Source organism: Pinus tabuliformis, chromosome 5_1 (genome assembly GCF_031772625.1).
Source record: "Pinus tabuliformis cultivar Carrire ecotype Pingquan chromosome 5_1, CPIR1, whole genome shotgun sequence".
NCBI lineage: Eukaryota > Viridiplantae > Streptophyta > Pinopsida > Pinales > Pinaceae > Pinus > Pinus tabuliformis.
The window spans coordinates 652,411,356-652,422,298 of NC_142305.1; the positions used below are offsets into that span (position 1 = coordinate 652,411,356).

General features: G+C 39.5%; 1 pseudogene; it reads right to left on the minus strand.

The window, feature by feature from the left end:
- Positions 1 to 858: 858 nt before the first annotated feature.
- On the minus strand, positions 859 to 10,720 carry LOC149166684 (UDP-glycosyltransferase 92A1-like; annotated as a pseudogene).
- Positions 10,721 to 10,943: the final 223 nt, after the last annotated feature.

A 10,943-nucleotide genomic window follows, 5' to 3' on the forward strand; every position in this document is an offset into this window, starting at 1 on the left:
GAGCAGCCGGGTCATTTGTAAAATCTTTTCTCTTGAAAAACTCCCACGCTTCCTCTTTGAACAGGGGCTCTATCTTTAAGGAGGACTAAAGACTAATTTCCCCATTGCCCCAATCACCTCTGGGCTGCGAGTGGAGATCAAGAATTTTCTGCCCTTATCATTGGCAAAGCTTATGCCAACATCATCAAAATCAATGTGCTCCCACACATTGTCCAGAATCATAAGAAATTTTTTCTTCTCAAGAGATGCAGAAAAACTTACAATGATGAAGCCATGGTGCAAGGTCAAGTAATCAATTTAGTTATGGACTAACAAAATCTACGAAAGAAGCATCCCTGCAAATCTAAGGAAAGAAAATGTTAAATCAGAATTGTTATTTCTTAATTAATGCAAATAGGAAACAAAGATATATGCATTGAAGATTTGGAATCATATATATATATATATATATATATATATCTATATATATATATATATATATATATATATAACAAAGACTTCCCTTCAATGCATGATGCAATGCATGATGAATTGGTTAAAGAGTCCAAACCCATCCATATCTTTGTACTATTACGAATCACCCAAGTAACTTTGGAGTAACATATGTTTACTTAGTAAGTAATAAATGCCAGGTAAGCAAAAATACATTTTGAACATCAGCCAGGGTAAAAATTCATGTCAAGGAAATGGAAGTATAGTAACCTTACATTTCATAGGAGTTTTGTCACAGTGATAAAACACTCAACAAGAACAAAATGAGACAAGCTTATGCTCTCAATGAGTCACTTTCAGAAATTTAGATACAAAGGCATTATCTGCTTCAAATAAGAAGTGTTCCTTACAGCTGACAGATCACCATCATCTTGCCTCAGACAGCTCAATGGCTTCTTGGTTATATGTAGAATCCTCAGCCCACTCAAACCTTCTAGGCATCAGTGCATATTCTCGTCGATGAATCACTTCTTGTTGCTTCCATTCCTCCCAGCGTTCTGCTAGGCCCTCTCCTTCCAACATGCGTACAACTTCTATCATCTTTGGTCGTTCCTCAGTTGAGGTTTGTGTACACAATAATGCAACCTGGATTATAGCTTCAACTTCCATTGGATTATAATTATGCTTGAGGTTCTTGTCTACAATGACATCTAACCTTTTATCTCTTTGCAATTTTTTGACCTGTGACCAACAACAATAAATAATTTAAACTCCTCTCTATGATTCAACAAAAGATTCATGTACCATGACCAGATATGTGACATCCATACAGATTATACAAACAATGTAAAAATCCATAGGCACCCCTTGGCTCAGGCTTTCCAGTGTTGAATTCTAGCCACAATGACTAAGGAACCCTCTGGTAGAAGGATGTGACAAGATCAGCAACTGAGGCACCCACTTTTTGATAAGCAATCCTCGCTTCTTTTCCTTCACTCGCTCTTCAAATCCCTCTGGTAGAAACTCAGCCAATAACTCTGAATTAAATGGGACCTCCAACGGTGGCCTGATGACCCAAATGAAAGGTTGTTGACTCGACTCTAGCCCCAAAGCCAACTCCTTCATGTGTGACAACGATATCGAATTTTGGGTTCCAAAGGAAACATAGAGCACAGAGGAGGGCGCCTCGGAATTGAGCCATAGTAAAGATGCCCTTTCCTATTCTGCCTCTGCCTATGATCTGATAATGAGATCTTAGACAATTATTAAGGCATTACAGACTCATGTGCATGGATTTGCCTATATTACTTAGTGAAATGGATCGATAAGATTGTGAATAACATAGATAATGAAGCAGTCAAAGAAACATAATAGACATACATAACACAACAAGATAATCAAGGAGTTCACCCAACACTCCTGGGCTACGTCTCCTGGTCCAGCCTTCAGTGGTGACCTCTTTATTATGTCTTTGAAAAAAGAGTTTCACAAAAGTGAGTTCAATTTGAGTCTCACACAACATATACAAAACAACAAGGCTTTACTTGGATCCCCCAAGTCTTTCTGAGTACACAGACTCTCCTCATTGACTCTTTATCTCTGTTTTCTCTCTGTCTCAGCACTGCTTGTCTCTGTCTTCTGTCTTCTGTGGCTTTAAAGCCAATTAGCACTGTCTGTTCATTTCCCCTTCTAGGGCTCTTTGGCTCTCAGCCTTTTTCCGCTTGGATCCCCCTCTGAGCGTTAGCAATCATTGCTAAACACCTTTAGGGATGGTGGCCACTTGTTCTGTAACAGAATGGACCATCAATGCCTTTGAAATCCCAAAAATGGTCATTCTCTATTTACAAAGAGAAATACATGTAAAACTATGAAAATCTGTCAATCTACCGTTTATCGGATTTGAAATATTATAAATTCCACCCTATAATCCTATCGGGTCTGCCTTTATATCACTTATCGCATCTCCACCGTTGATTTGAGTGATCTTGATCCAACGACTGAGATTCATTTCGGGCATCGAAGGTGTACGGAGATTACCCACCCGAAAAAGCAGTTTTCTCACGCCACATGTCGGCCAGTGGATGGGATTGGGCGGAGCCCTGTCAAAACCACTTACTGCCTATGGCCCACTCGAAATCCCGCTTGTTTTGTGGTTTCCCTTTGTATTTGGAAAATACATTAAAACATTGAAAATCTCGCAAAATGGCTTTATGGCGAACTTGAAATGTTATACATATGCATTCATAAACCCTTTCAGGTCCAGTTTCATTGCTTTACTCGCATTTCCTTTGTTTTTCATTTATTTGGCAGAAATGTGAAATACACAAAAAAGTGTCCTTTTCTAGATCTCAAAATATATCAAATATTATTTATAACTCGATCAGGTCTGGCTATCGCAAGCCATATTTATATCGGCCCCACTCCTTTGTGTAGCCCCGATGTGATATTGCGATATGATTGATTGCAATTGCACATCACATAGACCCCCGGGCCATTTGTAAGCACTCCTCTATAATCTGCCGATGCGATATGGCGGGTTAACCTGGGCTGTCGATCTGCACGCTTGATCAATGGTCCTCATTGACCCCGCTGATCGCTATTGCAATTATTATATGATAGGATCTAATATCCTCCGCCTACCACCGCCGATTGGATCTGGACCGTTGATCGGCCAGATTCGACGACTCCTATGCAAAGTTGGTTTGACCTCCGATAGGCTCGATTTCACTGTTTTCTTCATTTTTTAACCTCTCGATAGTGTTATCTGCCATTTCTAAGAGTTCTTCTTTTGCCACAGTTTTGATCTTTAGAAGACTTTGAAGATTTAGAGGGTTTTCTAGGATCCATTTTGGATCACGCCTTCCCACTGAAAAAATCTTTTGGACCACCAAAAGTTGGTTTTTAAGCATCAATCAAGTGAGGATACAACTTCCTCACTTGTCCAATCTCTATCCATCTTGCACTGCTCGGTTTTGAACCTTTGAGTCCAATTCTCAGGTACTCAACATCCCCACTGCGCGTAGTTCTCACCTTCCTGTCCAGAATTGTGCCTTCTTGCAACTCATTGAGATATTTAGGCAACAGATCATCAATAGAAGGCAACTGACTTTTCTCTTCGGGATCTTCAATCAATGAAGGTTCAAACAGTCTCAAGTTCTCTGCATTAACTACTGAATAGATGTGCATGTAAGCTGGAAAATCAAGGCGAAAAGCATTCTCACCAATTTTCTCAAGTATCTTGAAAGGCCCATACCTTATTGGCTTCAGCTTCTTACCTTCACCTTGCATTTTGTCTTTGCTGATGTACAACTAGACTTGATCACCAACTTGGAAGCTATGCTCAATTCGATGCTTATCATGCCTTGCCTTGTACTTGGCCTGGCTCTTTTCCAGCTGTTCTTGCATTGCCTGGTGAATTTCTTGGATCTGTTCAATGAACTTGGTTGCTTTGTCCACATCACTATGTCCATCAACTGCTATGTCTTTACTAAAGACAAAATCCAAGGGAGACCTTGGTGTAAAACCAAAACAAGTCTCAAAAGGAGATCTTTGTGTAGAAGAGTGTTTAGCACGGTTGTAAGCATGTTGCACATAACATAAATGTTCATCCCAAAGCTTGGGATGCTTGCTGCAATAGCCCCTAAGCAACTGGATCACTGTCCTGTTGACCACCTCTATTTGGCCATCTATTTGTGGATGAAAGGCTGTGCTCTTCTTCAGTCTGGTGTCCATCAATTCCCATAGACTTGACCAAAACTTCCCAACAAATCAGGAATCTCGATCAGATACAATGGAAGTGGGTAACCCAAAATGAACCCATACATGCTGAAAGAAAAACTTTGCTATTTGTTCAGCTGTAATCTGCTTGTTACAAGGTATTAAAATACACATTTTGGTGAACCTGTCCACAATAATTGTTATATACCTAGGGGGGATAATATGGGGTACCAAGGGAGGTACCCAAGGTAATAATGTAATAATGGGATGGGCCATAGTAATAAATAAGGTGGTTAACCCACATCATGTAAGGGACCACAAGTAGTTAGTAATAATGTAATTAGTTAGTAATAATGTAATGGGCCCATGGTATTAGTTGATGGTATGAGGGAACCATGGTAATGACCCATGGTATTGTATGTATGAGGCCTATATAGAGGCTAGAGACTCCACTTGGAAGATAGTGAAGGATTATTGTATGAACAGGCATATGGCTTGTGGAGTGTTCTCCTTCCTTAAGGAGTGAATGTATGGTGTTGCCCTACCTTAAGGGTTTGATCAATAAAGAATCATTTCATATTATTTCTGGGTTTATTTGCATTATCTCATATTTTCATATCAGATCTATAATATTCTTGGGTATAATCATGAATTTTTCTAGATTTTGGCAATCCCCCAACAAAGTCCATGGAAACACTTTCTCAAGGATGAGAAGGAACTGGAAGTGGAGTGTACAAGCCTAGTTTTCTATTGCTGGGCTTGATTTTAGCACACATGGTACACCCTTCAATATATCTAGAAACTGTTTCATGCATTCTTGACCAATAACAAAATCTTTGCAGCTGTGCACCTGTTTTACTTACCCAAAAATGACCTGATATTAGAGAAGTATGTGCTTCTCGGATTATATTAACTCTTTCAGTTTGAGGAATGCATAACTTTCCCAAATGATACAAGAGTTGGTCCTTAACATAATAATCCAATTCTTCTACTTGTTTTCCATGACTTAAAGTTGCATATACATCTTTACAATCTATATCTTGAGCATATTGTTCAATGTAGCTTTCATGCATTACTGAGTTATGCTTAAGTATAGTAGATGCATTTATGATTGGTTTAGACAACATATCTGCAAATTTATTGTGTATGCCCTTCTTATATCCAAGGACTAGATGAAACTGCTATAGAAAACCCATCCACCTATAGTGTCTTGATTGCTGCAATTTAGTTTGTGAGTGCAAATACTAAAGTGGTTGATGGTTTGTATGGATGATCGTTTCTTTGCCCATTAAGTAATGTTTCCACTTTTTCACACTCTGTACTAATGCATACAATTCTTTATCATATGTGGGAGAATTAACTACTGTAGAATTAAATGTCTCAGAATGATAAATATGGGTTTACCGTGTTGCATCAACACTGCTCTCATGGCATAGTCACTGGCATCTGTTTCAATCTCAAATGGTCTTTGAAGATCTGGCAATGCTAGCACTGGTGCTGTACTAATTTTTTCTTTCAAGGTGTTGAAGGATTTTTGATGTTTGCCTCCCCACTGAAACACCTTGTTCAATCCTGTCAAAACATGTAAGGGAGCTATAATAAAGGAAAAGTTAGCAATAAACTTTCTCCAATATTGTGCTGCTCCTAGGAAGCTCCTAACTTCTGTAGAAGATTTGGGTTTAGGCCAGTTCACAATGAATTCAACCTTAGAGGGATCTATCTTCAATTCACCACCCCCTACAATATGACCCAAATAATTTAAAGATGTTTTGTCGAATTCACATTTTGACAATTTCACATAGAGATTTTCTTTTTTCGAAACATCTAAAGTCTGCTTTACATGCTTTAAATGTTCTTCCCATGTTTTACTGAAAACAAGAATGTCATCTAAATATACAATTACAAAATCATCAATAAAAGGTCGGAGTACATCATTCATAACTCTCATGAAAGTGGCAGAAGCATTAGTTAAGCCACAAGGCATAACTAGACATTCATACAACCCTTGCTTTGTTTTGAAAGCAGTCTTCCATGCATCTTGTTCTGCTACTTTGACCTGATGATAGCCACTACGTAAGTCCAACTTGGAAAAGTAAACTGCTTCTTTCAGCTGATCTAATAGATCATCAATGCAAGGAAGAGGATAACGATTATTGATCGTTATTTTATTCAGTGCTCTATAACCAAAGCACATCCTCCATGAACCATCTTTCTTTCTCACCAACACAATTGGAGATCCACATGGTGATGTGCTTGGCCTTATGAGCCCTTTCTCGAGTAGCTCTTGTACCTGCTTCTTGATCTCTGCATTCTCTAAAGCGGATAACTTGTACATTCTGACGTTAGGCAATGGAGCATCTTGCTGCAAATGAATATCATGTACAATTTCCTTTTTGTGTGGCAGACCTTTAGGTTCTTGAAATAGGATATCATATTCTGCAACAACTTTTTCTGAATCAGCTTTCTGTTTAGCATCATAGCCTTCAAATACATTGGTTTATCATGGTTCTTTTCCTTTACAACCATTAGTAAAAATTGCTTGCATGAATTTACAATTCTTTTCATCTGCCCTGAGTTTATGGGAGTGTAGTTATTTTTGAGCTGATGAGCTCTTACAATATATTCTATTCCATCTTTTGTGAGTTGATGCTTATTTTCATCTCTATAGAAAATGGCTTTTCTATCATACAAGTAAGGACTTCCTAAAACAATCCCACATATATCCAGGGGAACTATATCTAACTCAACCTCATCTACAAAAGTTGACCCAATAGCAAACCTAAGTTTACATTGTCTAGTCACTTGTAGCTTTGCTTTATCACATACCCAACCTAATGGATATGGCTTCTTGTGAGGTGTTGTTAGTAAGCCCAACTTCTTTACAATTTTTTCAGAAATCAAGTTTACTTGTGAACCACTATCAAATAAAGTATCAATCTTTTGATGCTTGGAAATAACTCTAATATGAAAAAGCTCATGTATTTTCCTCTCATTTTCTTCATTATCAATAGATTGTGTAGAATTACTAGTAGATGCTTCAGAATTTTTACCTTTTATACCTGTAGCCATGACTGTTGTTTCATCACCTGAGTCTGACCCCAAGTCTTTCTGAATAGTAGCATAAATCTTCTTCTTCTTACCACCAAACTTCTTGGGTTTCAGCTCTGGATGCAAAGACCAGTAGTGTTCATCATCATGTCCATCCTTCTTGCAGTGAGTGCATGAAGGTTTGTATTTCTGTACAACGTTTTCCTTCCTCTCTTTCCATCTCTACTTCTTCTTTTTCTTGTTCTTGCTTGCAGTGGGTTTTGATGATCCCCCAATCTCTGGGTTCACATTCTTGCCTCTAGCCTCCAGATGTGTAGCCTGAACTAATACCTCATCTATGCTAGTAGGGTTAAACATGAGAATGGTGTGCCTCAAATAACTATGCAGACCACCTATATACTTCAGCAAAGTTTCAGGTGAGTCTAGAGAAATGCCTAGAATTAAAGCTCTTTTTCTAAATTCCTGGGTATAGCTTTGTACACTTTGCCCCTTTAATTGGTGAAGAGTTTGCCAACTCATCATTGCTTGCTACATATAAGCTAGTGGATAGAATTGTTTTTTAATGGCAGAAACAAATTCACTCCAGGTAGAAATAATTTTACCATGCTTCTTCAAATCAGCTTGTGTCTTGCCTTCCCACCACACTAGGGCAGTTCCTCCAAGGCGAAGGCTAGCTAGCTAAATCTTTCTCCTTTCTGAATCGATGTTATGCACCCTGCAATATACATCAATCTGTCTAATCCAGTTATCTAGATTTTTTGCATTTAATTCTCCATCATATATTGGCAAATCAAATTTTACATCTAATTTAATCAAAGATGTTTTCTTCTTTTTCTTTTCAGGGCTAGAAGGAGGAGTTGATGGAGGAGGCTCTTCCCCTTTCCCTTTGCCTTTTGAATGGGCAAATAGAAGAGGTTCCTATACTCCTTTGCCTTGTTTGGGTGTTGAGGTGCTTGCACCTCTATCCTTCTTAAATTCCCGATACATTTCTTCCACCATGGCTCTCATGGTCATGAAACTATCCATGAACTGAGAGTCTGATTCCAAGGGAATTTCTTCTGCCATTTTCCTCCTAGGATAGACTCTTCCAATTTCTGGATTAGCCTCAACAAGTTATCCTTCTCCTATTTTTAGCTTTGACCTAGTTAGCATTCAACAATCTAGCACAAGCTTGTCTAACCTTAGCAAACCTAAAGCTCTGATACCACTTGATCTGATAATGAGATCTTAGACAATTATTAAGGTATTATAGATTCATGTGCATGGATTTTCCTATATTAATTTAATGAAATGGATCGATAAGATTTCAAATAACATAGACAATGAAGCAGTCAAAGGAACATAATAGACACACATAACACAACAAGATAATCAAGGATTTCACCCAACACTCCTGGGCTACGTCTCGTGGCCTAGCCTTCAGTGGTGACCTCTCTATTATGTCTTTGAAAACAGAGTTTTACAAAAGTGAGCTCAATTTGAGTCTCACACAATAGATACAAAACAACAAGGCTTTACTTGGATCCCCCAAGTCTTTCTGAGTACACAGACTCTCCTCACTGACTCTCTGTCTCTATTTGCTCTATATCTCAGCACTGCTTGTCTCCGTCTTCTGTCTTCTATGGCTTTAAAGCCAATCGACATTGTCTGTTCATTTCCCCTTCTCGAGCTCTCTGGCTCCCGGCCTCTATCCCCTCGAATCCCCCTTTGAGCGTTAGCAATCATTGCTAAACGCCTTCAGGGATGATGGCCACCTGTTCTGTAATGGAATGGACCATTGATGCCTTTGAAATCCCAAAAATGGTCATTCTCTATTTACACAGAGAAATATAAAACTGTGAAAATCCGCCAATCTGCTATTTTTCGGATTTGAAATATTATAAATTCCATCCTATACTCGTATTGGGTCTGCCTTTATATCACTTATTACATCTCCAATGTTGATCTGAGTGATCTTGATCCAACGGCTGAGATTCATTTCGGGCATCAAAGGCGTATGGAGATTACCCGCCTGAAAAGGCGGTTTTCTCATGCCACGTGTTAGCCAGTGGATGGGATCGGGCGGAGCCCTGTCAAAACCACTTACTGCCTACGGCTCGCCCGAAATCTCGCTTGTTTCATGGTTTCCCTTTGTATTTGGAAAATACATTAAAACATTGAAAATATCACAAAATGGATTTATGGTGGACTTGAAATGTTATACATATCCGTTCATAAACCCTTTCGGGTTCGGTTTCATCATTTTACTCGTATTTCCTTTGTTTTTCATTTATTTGGTGGAAATGTGAAATACATAGAAAAGTGTCATTTTCCGGATCTCAAAATATATCAAATATTATTTGTAACTCTATCGGGTCTAGCTATTGCAAGCCATATTTATATCGGCCCGGCTCCTTTGTGTAGCCTCGATGCGATATTGCGATGCGATTGATTGTAATCGCACATCGCATAGACCCCCGGGCCATTTGTAAGTGCTCCTTTGTAATCTGCCAATGCGATATGGTGGGTTAACCTTAGCCGTCAATCTGCACGCTTGATCGATAGTCCTCGTTGACCCCGCTGATCATTATCACTATTGTTATATGATAAGCTCCGATATCCTCTGCCTTCCATTACCGATTGTGATATGCTGATCGGATCTGGACCGTTGATCGGCCAAATCCGATGACTCCTGTGCAAAGTTGGTTTGACCTCCGATAGGCTCGATTTCACTGTTTTCTTCATGTTTTTGCCTCTTGATAGTGTTATCTGCCATTTCTAAGAGTTCTTCTTTTTTGACAATTTTGATCTTTAGAAGACTTTGAAGACTTAGAGGGTTTTCTAGGATCCATTTTGGATCAGCCTGCTTGCCCCGCAGTAGAAATTATGAATCAACAGTTGTATTTGAAGTAGAGGAAGAAAGAAATGAAGAGGGTAGGATCAGTCCGACCGCCCAAACTAGCCTGCCAATGGATTTTCTCATGTGTCAGAGATTGCTATGCTCAAGCTCTTAGAACATATTACAGATTGACCCCCAACTATGCATGTTGCGAGATATCTGGCGATTCATGAACAAGATCGAGGGATCAGATCCTATGGCCATTTTTAAATATAGAGGGAGCTGAGATCGATCCAGTGTAACATGTGGCATGTCGGGCAGAACAAACTCCTCGGCATCGGTCTTCGTGTGAGGTAGATGAGTGCAGAGGGAGTAATAGATGGAGGTGCCGTAAGCCCCAGAAGTGCAGAACTGGATTCTTGGTATTACCAACCTGTTCCCTACGTCCAGCGTCCATCCCAAGAACATGTCGCTGATGATGCATAGCGGCAGGTGCCCATCGTCTTCTTGAGTGATGTGGCGAATGAGGCACTCAAAATGGGGTTCCAGGTGCTCTGAGGCTTCCAAGAAACAGAGCTTGGTAAGCTGTAGGAAGGGAATAATATGGCCCTGAGCCATGAAGGGGAGCATCACCACATGGTGCTTGGCCTCTTTGTTGGTGATAGTGCTCAAATTCTCAGCGAGCAAGGGCGTGGTAGGATCCATTACGGGTGGAAAATTTAGGCAGTGAAATGGCCCGAGAACTCGACAAATGCACAGGCTGGAAAGATTGCACCTATTTCTCTATAAAGCTTGCACCTCCTGCTCAATCAATGATTCACATTTCACTAAATGGAAGGCATGCGAGCAAGAAAATTAAAGTTGACTAAAGTGATGATGTCTTTGGTAAGAAATAACTTACAATCCATTTAGAAATCAGTGTTCTGCT